This window comes from Cibotium barometz, chromosome 52 (assembly GCF_041138505.1).
Source record: "Cibotium barometz isolate CiBa-2024 chromosome 52, ASM4113850v1, whole genome shotgun sequence".
Classification (NCBI taxonomy): Eukaryota; Viridiplantae; Streptophyta; class Polypodiopsida; order Cyatheales; family Cibotiaceae; genus Cibotium; species Cibotium barometz.
In genome coordinates, this window is record NC_141097.1 from 23,377,694 (window position 1) to 23,391,770 (window position 14,077).

Consider the following 14,077-nt stretch of genomic DNA (forward strand, 5'->3'; position numbering starts at 1 on the left):
AGTTCCTTATGCTAGATAGGACATGCTATTCTTCTAGGGTTTTCGTATGTGGAGATGTTCACAATACCATTGCTCCTAGCTTCAATAGTGTATCTGAAAGTGCTCACTTGGGTATAGTCTATGTGTGGGAGCAGTCAAGTATGGAGCAGTCAAGTATAGTGCAGGAGGGTAGTGTTGGTTTTACTAAGGTGAGATCTCATAGGAGACACATGATTATTCATCTGGGTCTAGAGAGTTTCACATTTGACTTGGATATTTTCTTAGATCTATTATTGATGGAGACAGACCCTACTTATGAGGATTACTTCAGTGATCTTAGAGAATCTGGGGGTAAGGGATTTTATGGATGATGATTCCATTTCTCTCTCATGTAGATACGTTGTCAACCCTTAGTGATGATGACGTTTATAGTGATCCTATTGATCTTAGTCTTATCTTGGAGGATCATGCACACATAGAGGGATTTGCACATGAGGATGTGATGCATAGTTCTGGTCATGCATATACATACATGGATATAGAGAGTTGTGTCTTGGATGTTTCGAGTTCTGTCGGCATCAATTCTTATTTGACTTTGCATGATGTTGACTATGAGCTATGTGCATTTGGTTCTTGTGATTGTCGACACCATCCTATGTTTTGCAGAGCCACGATATTTATTTTGGGTGCATAATTTCTCATTTGCAGTGTTTGGTTTTTGATCATGTGGCTTGACATTTAGATGCATCTATGGCACATCTAGTCTTGGCATGTACGATGGTTCTTTTATTCTAGGATATTTTTACATTCCAGTCCCACGAGTTTCGAGTTCATCCTGTGGATGTGTTCAGTGCCGGATTCACATTAGGGCCATGAAGATGGGCTAGTTGTTGGTCTTCTCTTCAACAAAGAAGGATCTGGGGCTAGCCTTATGATCGTCGTTGGTCTTCCATATTTTCCATTTAATCCAAGTAGATAGAGGACCATTCTTTTGGAGTTTGGATAGTCCAAATTTCCATTTGATCGAGGCTAGCTTCATCATCGATGGGGGTATGTTATTCTTTCCTTTTGACCTTGGTGGTCATATAACTTCTTGACTTTGCTTCGGCTTGGAGGATGTATTGCTAGCTTCATCATCGGCTTTGCACTACATTCCTTTCCATTTGATCCAAGAGGGGTCATATGCCTTGATGTCCACATTTACATCTAGTTTTGGATGTGATTTTTAGCTTTCGTATATAGCCTTTGTATGTGTCTTTTGTGCATGATCACCCTTCGATTTCGAGGAAGAAATCATTGTAGGAGGGCATAATTTGTAATAAAGCAATTATATATGCACATGCACGTGTATGGGTATGGACCTAGGCACATGGACCTTGGGTCCCTTAAGCATAGATTTGGGGCATGGGCATATTGATAAGTGAGTGTGAAATGGCCAAGCACTATATAAGTGACCTTGGTCTAGGCTATTGTACCTTTTATTACCTTATCATTTGATATAGACATCTTGTCTTTTCGGAGCTTATGCCCAAGCTTCCATGGCCTTCTTGGCTATTTCCTTAGGATGGTGACCTACACCCATGCCTACTCCATGCCCTCTTCTTGCAGATAATGAAAAAGATCAAACTTGTTATCTCATCAGTAAAAGTGATGAAGCTCAAATATGTGATATCATTCTCCTTCTCTTATTGCTTTGGGAGGTTCAAAGCCTTTTGGGCCAAAAACTAGTCTTTTAATTATTATTTTTTGAAGTTACACATGTAAGTTTGTTCTATGCTAAGATGAGACTGCACTATATGTGCGTAAGATTTCCATGATAAGTTATTTAGTTACATGAGTTTTGGAATCCCATAGTTGTAAATGTAGATATGAATTATTAAGAATGAGAACTTGTACATTATTTGTGATGCTTTATATTCAACAAAAGTTGTGATGTAATGTTAATGAAATAAGTCGCTAAATCATGATTAATTTACTTAAAATAGCATTCTTAATGTGGTCTCCTCCTCTCTTCTCTTTTTTTTTTAAAAAACATCAATGCTCGAAAGATATAGTTTAAAAAAATATGAAGATGGTATAAATAATATATAAACTTTCGATTATCAAATTTAATCATAATGTGACTCATATCTTGGTCAGGGACACAAATTTATGCAAAACTCGTGTTGTCATTAGTTTATGTTATGAACTATACATGAATGGCATATGAAGTATTCAAGCCTTGTGTCTTTTGGTAGATAGGATTTTGTTGTTTTCATGTTCTATTAACTTTAGTCTACACAAGATTATGTGTACTTAGCTTTTGTTCTCATAGATCCTCTAGTTCTTTAAAAGACATTTTTAAATGTGTGTGTAGCCTCATTTCCCTAACTTGAATGGGCTAGTATACAACCCTCTGGTTCTTTAAAAGACATTTTTAAAATGTGTGTTTGTAAGTGTAGCCTCACAGCCCTTACTTGAACGGGTTAGTATGGAATCCTCACTCTAAACCTACTACACAAAATTTTAATCTTAGTCCCTTCCATCATGTAACTCTCACCTTAATCCTACAACATATAGCCCTAACCCTAATTTTACATTGTGCAATCTTAACAATGGTTTTATAGCTTGTAACACTAATGCTCTTCTCATAGCCTAGAATCTTAACCCTAACCTTACGCATGCATTCTACAACCTTAATCCTAATCATGTGCTAGAGGAAGCTTTCAAAAAGATTATGGATGCCAATATGTAAAGTTTAGGTGGTGCAACAATGAGAAAAGGCCTCTCTTTCCTTAAGGAAATTGTTATGATGTTCATAGAGACTACATCTCTAGAAACACATGTGACCAAGCTAGAGGAAATTGTTATGATGTTCTAGAGACTACATCTCTAGAAACACATGTGACCAAGCTAGAGGAAATTGTTATGATGTTCTAGAGACTACATCTCTAGAAACACATGTTATGATGTTCATAGAGACTACATCTCTAGAAACACATGTTATGATGTTCTAGAGACTACATCTCTAGAAACACATGTGACCAAGTTAGAGGAAAATGCAACACTAAAAAGAGTGGACAAAATAACATGCCTTGAAACACAAAGTAAATGTCTTAATAAAAAAGTTGCATCTCTTCATGAAGTTGCCCATCTAGTATTTAGCATCCATTAGAAGTAGGTGTATCTTCTAACTTTCGCTAATGTACAAATTTCGGTCATGGGATGCATACATAGAAAACCAAGTATTCCAAGAAAGACGTCCATGCTTTTTCATGCTTGCGTTCAACATCACTTGGAGTCGCAATGCTACCTCATTGTAACCCTTGCTTAGTCCCTCGATTCAACTCACATTTGGCCCCTAACATCCATGAGTCATTACCTCATTTAACTTTACATAAGTCTTGTTGGGGATTGACTTACTTGTATGTCTTTAGCTTAATAATCGTAGTTGGAACAAGATTCACACCCCTTAGAATGATATCCAACATCACATTTTCCTTGTTGACAATAATATCATGCTCTCTAAGTGAGTGAGGTGAGTTATGGCATCAATTATGTAACTCTCATTCTCTTAGTGTAAATTTTTCTTTTTCCCCCCCACCCAATAACCCACCACCCCCAAATGCCAATACGAAACAATTTAGCCTTAACATGCAGACATTGCCAATATGACATAATTTAGCCTTGACATGTAGCCTATTGTGGAGCTAATTCAACATCCTTTAAATCAAACACTTAGGACCTCTTGACACTTCCTTGGTCATGGCTTTCCTTGATCAAATTACTCCAATAGCCATGCCTACCAGGGCACAACATTGTGCTTAATAAATCCCCAATGCTACCATGGTGGCAAAGTTTTGCTTCGACGTGATGGACCTTTCAACGTTTATGCAAGTGTGATAACTTCTCTTGTTGCATTGTTGGTGTCTCGAGTTGACCATTTCTTTATATTATGTATTGCGGGGGTAGTTGTTGTTGCACACCCTTCCGTGCTTTCTCTAGCTAATTATTTTTACTGCTTCTTGATGATAAAGCCCAATCACTGCACACATTGTGAAAGGTCTATACATCATGAAGTTAAATATCACAAGAACCCCCAAGCGCATCCAAGTACTAACTAATAAATTATGAGAAGTGTTGAAACTTGCACATTTTTGGTACACCCATGTGTCATTTATTCATTAACCTTAAGCTCTAGTCCAAGTTATAGAGCCTCAAAGCCATTGGCATGCCATTACTTAGCTTGATGCAAATGCAATACGTGTGGGGCTTGAATTGCTTTTCTTTCTTGGGTAAGTCAATAGAATCACATCTTGCAAACCTTGAATCCACCCCCACAATTCAAACTTTATATCAAATAAGACTTCAATCTACTCGAGCTTAAAGAGGCTTTTGCCCATGTATGCATGGTTGTTTAGGCCCAAATAGCAATTGATGTAGAGTGGGCAATTTTTGGAATATTAGGGATCTCTACTTTGATTTTACTTAAAGGAGTGAAGGTCTTGTTTCTCCTTGGTTGCTTCCTGATCTTCTATTACACCACCCTAGGCACCCAGATTTGCTTTCGAGATCTTGAACCATTCAATATTTTGTCCCTGACGATCTACTTGCTTGAATTTAGTTGCTAGCATCAACATGTGGCTCATCGGTGGGCTAGAACTAATTAGTTTGACTCTCATGAATAGAGCATTGAATTCTAATATTTACTCGAATCATCCAGATTACTTCAGTGTACAATCTAAGAATCAAAGCTTGCTCATTTGAGGTGCCAAAAGAAGACCATGAGATATTGAAGGTTTTCTTTATTTAACAGAGCTACTAGATGTGGTGAGATGTCAAAGTAGTTAATAATTGATGAATTTGGTGAGTGCTTGGTAGAATGGCATCTTGCAGGGGATCTTAAAACTTTGAAGTGCATGTTTGGTGTATCTAATGCCAAATTCCCTTACTTGTATTGTATGCGATTGAGAAAAAAAGGCAAGGATGAAAAGAAGCATTGGATTGCAGAGACCTATATAACGATGGTGCCCCAACATGAGACCAACTTGTTCGTGGTGGAGGAATAATGGTGCCAATGGATCCAAAGTGGGATTGTATTCTTGACATATGCTTGACCAGAGTACATTTTGCAAATGGTGAGAATTATAGGGAAATTGGTGTATGAGTGTCTATTTTGCTTACAAGATGCAACCTGCTCAAGCCACATGTATGAAACTGAAACAAATTTTATCAGAGATTGGATTACATCGAGGACAAGTGGAAATCAAGAAGGATGATAAAAAGTCTGGCACAATTGGGAATCTACCATGCAAATTATGTTTTGGAGGGGCAAAGGGAGGGTAAAGGCAAGGAAATTTCTTCCTGCACCAAAGAATGCAAGCAACAACAATCCTCCTAACAATCATTTTGAGGACAAAGCATCTCTCAACTAGTAGTCCTTGCCTTGGAAAGCAGTTTCCATGTAAGAATAAATACATTGATATTTTTTAAAAAATAGAATCAAGCTATCAAATCCTTCTCCCACTAACATCTTTGCGTTCTATTATTCTTTTCTTGCATAACAATCCTCCTAAACTTGGAAAAAATGTTTTTAATAGAAGCAAGCGAAAAGCAAGATTGCATAATGAAACAGCGTATAAAAAGGACACACCATTACTTCTTTCAATGAGAAAACTCCGACGCCCATATTGAAGATCATAATGAAATAACATATAAAAAGGATAAAAAGGAGATATCATTACTCCTTTCAATGATCAAATAACATATAAAAAGGACACATCTAATTAATAGTGTCATGTCTAGTGGATACCCAATGGATCCAAACATAGCCATTGAGATCATAGTTAAACTTTGTTACTTATAAACGATATGTACGCAAGAAACTCGGATTAAAAAATATATCAAAATAGAAATAATAAAACACATGAACAATAAGGGACACATATAATGAGTAGTGTCACTTCTAGTGGATATCCGTTGGTTAAACATAGCCATCAAGATCATAGATAAACTATGTTACTTGTCATAGAGATATTCAAGAAACTAAGATCAACATATGAAATATTTATTGTGCACCATCAACAAATAGCCAAGTTTGAACCAAAGGCATTAGAGATTACACATTAACGTAAAAACTTGCATGATGCTACGAATGAATAGATGGTACAGATGAAGTTGAAATGACTAGACAAGTTTGAATGAAAGGCATTAGAGATTACACATTAAAGTAAAAAGCATGCTACCCATGCAAATCCTCATATTGATTCTTTATATATATTCCCATGCTCCATAGAGATTTGTAAGTTCCCTATGCATATATATTCACATGCTCCATAGCGATTTGTAATAAGCTCCCTGCAGGTCCACATGCATCCAAAAAGCTCCACATGCTCCTATGCAAGCAAGTAATAATAAAGTTTCTTTCAACATTTACGTTTGTCTCATATGTATAATCATATCTATCGAATCATCAAGAGAACCAAGCATGTAAAAAATATTAGAAGTTACATAATTCATGGGGTAATTTATCTAGGTCCTCTCTTCTTGCATACTCCAACCTTTGCACAACAAATCTTTCACCTCCTCTGAGTTGCCCTCTTTTGGTTGATTTTGCTGGCTTTCCACATCCATGAGCAAGTGGGGGGCTTGATTGATGTTGTTGATCTTCTATGGTATGCAAATCAGGCTATTCCATGGCCTTAAGAGTTGAATATGTTTGTTGCCCACCATAAAATAAATAGTTTCTTATGGCAAAAAAAAACCCATCTAAGTTTGTGCGCTAATAGAACATAAAAGTGTCCTAGGACACTTTTATGTCATGTTACCAAACTAGTGTTAGCCAAATTGTTATATCATGTTAGCAAATTGGTGTTAAAGTGTAGTTAATTTTTATATCATGTTACCAAACTAGTGTTAAAGTGTAGTCGATTTTTTAAAAAATGAGTTGCAAGAAAAGCCATTGATTCTTTTCTCTTTTTAGAAAATTTTTGTATATGACAAGGACATTAGATCATAGTTGTTATATACTTTGTTTAGAAGAAACGTAATTATTGAAGCATTAAAAAAATGCAAACTTAATTTTTGCATAATACATGTCATACAAAATAAACTCTAATAAAAAATATTTTTATACAAAAGAAACTGTGCAAAAAAATTCAATTCTGTTCAAGTTACGATAGTTGAAGTAAATCACGGATAATCCTTGTTCTCTATGGAAAAGAATCAACGGCTGTGCCTCTTTGACGAGGAAAAAAGCGTTGATCTCTATGATCCAAGTGTAAATTCCTCCCTTGATCCGGCATGTGATCTGCAGGTTCGGTCGGAATGAAAAAGGGAAGTTAAGGCCTTGACTATGTTAGAATAATTCTCCTAGAGGAATCGCCTATGCTTTCTGGGCAAGGGAAGTTTTTTCCAGGTTCGGTTTTCAAAGAACCGAGGGATTAGTCTCTTGTCCAGACATCCGTGTGCAAGGCCCCGAGTGAGAGGCTTTGTCTTGCGCAAGAAGTGCTACTTCAGCTTTGCTAGCACCCTTGAATTCGATGCGCAAGAGGAGGCAGGGGTGTCACATGATTAGTGGTTCCATTAGAAGAGTGATGGAGTCCCCCCCCACCACTACTACCTCGATCCTCACAAGGGCACCAGGGATTCCATCTCTCCACATATGTGTAGCCTCACTGGATTTTGTACCGCATTGTATATATATTCCTAGCCTATGTGGGCGACTCCATACAGCAGCGCATGGAGTATTCTAGCCTTCCAAGCCAATTCTTCATTTGCATAAAGATGGGTCATTTAGCTAGAGCTTTCCCTCAACGGAGCGACAGGCTAGGAGACCGCCTCTCCGGTGGTTCCTCCCTCCGATTGTCATGCTGACCCTCACCAGGGGGTAGAGAGAGAGGTAGGCCTTTAGACATTTGCCTCATCTAGCACAAATGAAAATGCAAGGGATCAAGCATTTTACACTTATCGTGGTGCTAGAGGCAAGGGGAGATTCAGTCCAAGAGGACGTGCAGGTGGCCGTGGTGGTTGGCAAGATCAATCACCACAGTCTCAACAGAATTTTCAGCCATCATTCGGTGCTAGAGGTGGTCGTGGTTTTCACCCTTATGCTAGAGGAAGATCTATATCTAGAGGCAGGGGGAGATGGCAAACACCACAACAGAATGCTAGTAGCATTGAGTGTCACTATTGTGGTAAAATGGGACATATGGCTAGAGACAGCTATAAAAAGCAAAATGACTTCCGTGGTGGAAGAATGCAACATGGCAATTATGCATTATCTAGTAATGTAGAACATGAAGAGCACTTGTTTGCCATGGAACATGTAATAGGTACTATGACATCACAAAGGGAGAGTGATGATATTTGGTATATGGATTCTGGAGCGTCAAACCATGACATGCCATGGTGAGTGTTTTGACAGGATGACGCCTACACATCAGGGCTATGTTGCTACTGGGGATGATACTCAACATCCTATTACACATGTTGGTAGTGTGCCATTGCATATGCATGATGGCAGAGTAAAAACCATGTCAGATGTGTTGTATGTGCCAACAATTACAAAGAGTCTTGCATCGGTTGGTCAAATGGTGGATCAAGGAATGCAAGTCAGGTTCAATCAACATGGTTGTTTTGTTGAGGACTTCAAAAATGGTTGCAAGTTAATTGTGCAAAGGGGGAGAAAGAAGGTAGATTGTTCAAATTGAGTGTAGGCATTCTAGAGTTGAAGTCTACCATGTTTTCAAAAAGTCAAGGGGTTGTACTAGACATTGATATTTGGCATAAGAGACTTGGGCATGTGAATATTCAAAAGCTAAAATCTATGCAAGCAAAAGGTATAGTTGGTGGTTTGCCCAGGTTCAAATATGATGGTAGCAATCATATATGTGAAGTATGTAGATTTGGGAAGCAAGCAAGGTTGCCATTTTCAAAAGATGGTCAAATCCGTAGAAAACCATTGAAAATCATTCACAGTGACATATGGGGTCCAACATAGACTCCAACTATCAATGGTTGTAGGTATTATGTCACATTTATTGATGACTACAGCAGGATGACTTGGATTTACTTCTTGAAAGAGAAGAGTGAAGCACTTGGGAAGTTCATTGACTTCAAAGCATTGGTGGAAAAACAGTATGGTCAATGGATCAAGTGTTTGAGGACAGGATGACAGGATTTAGGCCGGATATTGGTCACTTGAAAGTCTTTGGATGTGTTGCGTATGTTCATGTGTACTAGATATAAGAGAAGAAGGAAATTGGATCCAAAGGCTGAAAAATGTGTTTTCATTGGGTGTGCACAAGAGAGAAAAGGATACAAATGCTATAATCCAGTGACAAAACAGGTTGTCATTAGAGCAGAGATGTGATCTTTGATGAGATGGGAACTTGGTACAAAGAAAGTGAGCATGTCATAGTTGATGACATAGATGCAAATGAGGATGTGAATCTTCCTATGCAGGAATCTACGAGTATGAGTGGACCTCTTGAGTCATCCAGTGATAATGTGAGTCCATGGTCAGGAAGATTGAGACATGATGTGGGCATTGAGAGTAGTACTGTGGACAATTGTGGACAAAGGAAAGAAGAAAGTGGAAGGTATTGGCATTGGTACTACCAGGTTATGATTCATCAAGCTTAGAAAGCCTTGATGAGAAGAATTGGGAATTCCAAAAACAAGAACTCGAGGTGTTAGAAATGACAGGTATGTGCCACCACATGCTAGAGAACATGGAGCTCGTAGAGTGAGCCACAACCAGTGAGGAGATCACAGAGAGAGTGAGATACCTAGTACAGAGGTTGACATACAACGGTTATGCTATGCATTACGCATATATGACATCAATGGTAAAGCATGTAGAGCCTTCATGTTTTGAAGAGGCTATTGGCAAGGAGACATGGGATAGAGCCATAGATGAGGAGATGGATGCCTTGATGCATAATGACATGTGGGATTTGGTAGATTTGCCAGATGGCAAGAATGTGATTGGCTGTAAATGGGTTTACAAAGTGAAGTGTAAATCAGATGGTTCAATAGAGAGGTATAAAGCAAGGTTGGTTTCAAAAGGATATGCACAGACACATGGTTTGGATTATAATGAGACATTTAGCCCAGTGGCTAAGATGGCTACAGTTAGGTCTGTGAGTTGAAGTAGCAAGAAGTAACCCACAGTTGCCTTGTCTAGTACAGAGGCAAAGTATAGAGGTGCGGCTATGGCCGTATGTGAGGTGATGTGGCTGAAAAAACTACTTGGTGATTTGGGTCAGTATTGTGATGATGGAGTTGTCATACACTATGACACCATGAGCAGTATACAGCTGGCTAGTAACCCTGTCTATCATGCGAGGACCAAACGCATAGAGAGGTCCATTATCATTTCATCAGGGAGAAAGTGTTGGATGGATAGATTGATTTGTCTTATGTAAAGACAGATGAGCAAGTGGCTGACATATTCACTAAGTCACTTGGGAAGGTCAAGTTTGAGTACTTCCGAGACAGGCTTGGAGTACGAGAGATGGATATGATGAGCTTGAGGGGTTGAGAAGAAAAGTGTTGATAGCCCAAGCTCATCTTTTTCATCTATTGCTGTACATCATGACCTTGAGAGGGGCTGTTGAGATTACAAGCTCGATGACAGCTAGAGCTAGGCACGATATGTGTTGGCATGGTAGATAGCAGCATGTGTGTGACAATAAATGGCCGCGTTCAGCTGGCCACAGTGTGTGGACAATAGATAAGGTTATTTGGTGTGTGAACATAGGACATTTAGTGTGTGGTGTGTAGTTCTCTTCTATTAGGCATTGTGTGAGTGTATATGGCTTCTCTCTTAGTTAGGGTTACATTAAAGGATTAGGGTTTGCTCTCTTGTGTGTGTGCTCTCTTTTTATCAGTCTTTTATCACACTACACATGGTTTTTTATTAAATCAATTATTTTTTCATTATTTTTTAAATTTGGTGTGAGGATATTTAGATTTTTTTTAATAGTGTGTGTGTGCATGTGTGTTTTTTGTAGCAATTTGGATGTTGAACATCCAAATTGCTACAAAAAATTCACCTCTTCCCAGAAATTGCATGTGTGTTTTTGCCTCAGCGCATCATGAAGCCTTGGCGAAAGACATGCCTGCTTACCATAGTTGCCCCTTGCTATCTGACGTTGCCTTCTTACCACAAGAGAAAACCTTGCCATCGACTACATGATGCTCTCCTGCTGCTGATACCTTTGCTGCCATGGAAGCTATGGAAAGCACTTCGACAGCAGATGCTACTCTTGCTCAATACAACTTTAAGCTTGTCATTGTTCGAGGCGGGAGGATAGGGAAAAATTTCATATGCCGAGTTGGGATACTGCCTGTAAGCGTTATGGTCTCAGCAGCATAACTCACAGGTGGGTATGGCTGCAGAGGAGAAGAAGCTATCTCTCAGGTGCTGGGGGTAACCTAGATAAGGCAGTGATACCCTGGCATCAACTCTCTCCATAGAAGGCCATCTGATTGATTCATGAGTTTACCTGACGGTTGCAGCACCTGATAGGTCAAGGTAGCTTTGGCTTCTCTCTTCCCATCCATGGCCACTTCCACCCAAGGCACATACGCAATTCCTAGCAGGGTGCCACCCCAAGCACCTCTGCAGTGGATCTCAATTGTGAGCTGCCATCGTTGCCAAGTAGACAAACGCGCAGAAGAATTTTAACAGATACGTCGGAAACTGAAAGACTCGCTAATCATTCATTAATCCTTGTTGATCATGGGCGACTATGAAATCACGTGGACAAGAGAGGTTCTTGCCATCTTTCTTATGGACAAGAGCTACCCAGCTGCTGCTACATCTCGCTCCAATATGATGTCAAAAACTATCAAGCATCTGCAAGGTGCCCAACTTTTTAAGCTATAAGGGATAGCTTTATGGTGATGATCATTTTTGGCATCCTGGTAAACAACAAAGATCAAATTAAATAATTATTATGATAACGGGAATTAAATACTTTGGGTCTTAATTTGCCTATTATATATATTTGTCTATTTAGAAGTTGCTATTTGTGTAGTAATCAAAAAAATTAAGCATTATATAAGCATTCAAGTATAAAAAATTTGAAGGTAATGCTTTGATTTAATTTTAGTGATTTAAAATTTAAGCAAATTTTAGTCTTTTGTGAGAGAATCAAATTGTAAATTTTTATCCAATACCAAAAAAAGATATATATTTTCAATAATTTAGAAGCAAATCTTTCCAGTAGGTAGTCTAGGTCAATTACCTATTTTACTCGCAAACATGTTAAAAGCTAAGGGTGTTTTGTTCATACACCCCTTGGCTTACAAGTTTCATATATATATGCAGATACTATATCAACACCAAGTCATCTAAAATGAGGGTGTTTTGTCCATACAACTAACCCCTTGGCTTACAAGTTTCATGTATATATAGATACTATATCAAAACCAAGTCATCTATAATGACAACAACATGGTGCAAAAACAAACAATAACTCTTTTGAATTTTATTTTGTTTTGTAAATATTCAGAAAAACATCATAGTATTGGTGTATGTAGACTAGTGTATTCAACTTATGGTAGTGTGAAATATCCATAAGAAAAGAAGTATACAAATAGGAAATGGTATGTACATTCTTAAAAACCATTTATACTGATCTATACATACCTATTTTTTACTACCCTCTAAATGTAGGTGTGATATGAAGGTTTGCTTATTAGGAGTGAGGCCCGGTACTTAATCTTTCTTGCTATAGAGAAATAAAATATATTTGTATCTATAAACTATTACGACTTCTAAAATTTGATGAACTAATCTACAAATAGATCTCACTCTCCCTCCCTCCCTCCCTCCCTCTCTCTCTCTCTCTCTCTCTCTCTCTCTCTCTCTCTCTTATTCTCATTTTTACATTATGAAAAGGATTTTATTTTAAATTTCAACATTAAGTTTCTACATTTTGGGATTTTGTAATTTGTGTTGGATTTTCAAAACCAAGTCATCTAAAATGACAGGGTGGATGCATGGTAAGGTGGTACACAAAAGAGGACTTCCTACCATATTCTAGGATTGGATATCCTATGCAAAAAGAATGATTTTCATCATATTCATGAGAAATAATTTTTTGTAATTATGCATAATCAACTGATTATGCATAATCAACTGATTATGAGAAAAGAGTAAATTTTGGTAAATTTATTTTTATACAAAAAGAGGAATTCCCATGATATTTGAGATCCAAGTAATTAAATGCTAAAAGAGAAATTTTTGGTAAATTTATACAAAAAGAGGAATTCCCATGATATTTGAGATCCAAGTAATTAAATGGTAAAAGAGAAATTTTTGGTAAATTTATTTTTTTTGTAAAAAGAGGAATTCCCATGATAATTGAGATCCAAGAAATTAAATGGTAAAAGAGAAATTTTTAGCATAATTTAAATTATGAGTATTTATCAAAAGTGAAAATTTGAGTATTATTATTGGAAAATATGGGTAGAATTGATTTTTGTAAATCCCATGAATCTTTTACTCGAAAAGAAGAATATTGAATATATTTTAATTGAGAAATTTGAGAAAGAATATGAAAATATCCATCGAGAAAACTTGGACAATTCTTATTCAGAAAAGGGAATCTAGAATCCCTGGAAGGATCGAGGATCCAATGAGTAAACGGAAGTTTAGAATTAGTTCTCATCATTAATGAAGCTTAAGGAATGAAAATACAATATGTAAATGAATGAGATGTGATGTGATGTAAATGGATGTGGATATGAATGTGATAAGATGTGAATGTGATGAGATGTGATGAGATGTGGATGTGATGTGATGTAAATGGATGTGGATGTGAATGTGATGAGATGTGATGTGATGTAAATGGATGAGAATGAGATGTGAAGTGATAGATATGCATGTGAATGAATGGATGGATGTGGATATATGTGCATGTGAATGAATGGATGGATGTGGATAGATGTGAATGTGAATGAATGGATGGATGTGGATAGATGTGCATGTGAATGAATTGATGGATGTGGATGATGTGATGAGATGTGAATGGATGTGAATGGATGGATGTGGATGCATGTGATGAGATGTGAATGGATGTGATGAGATATGGATAGATGTGGA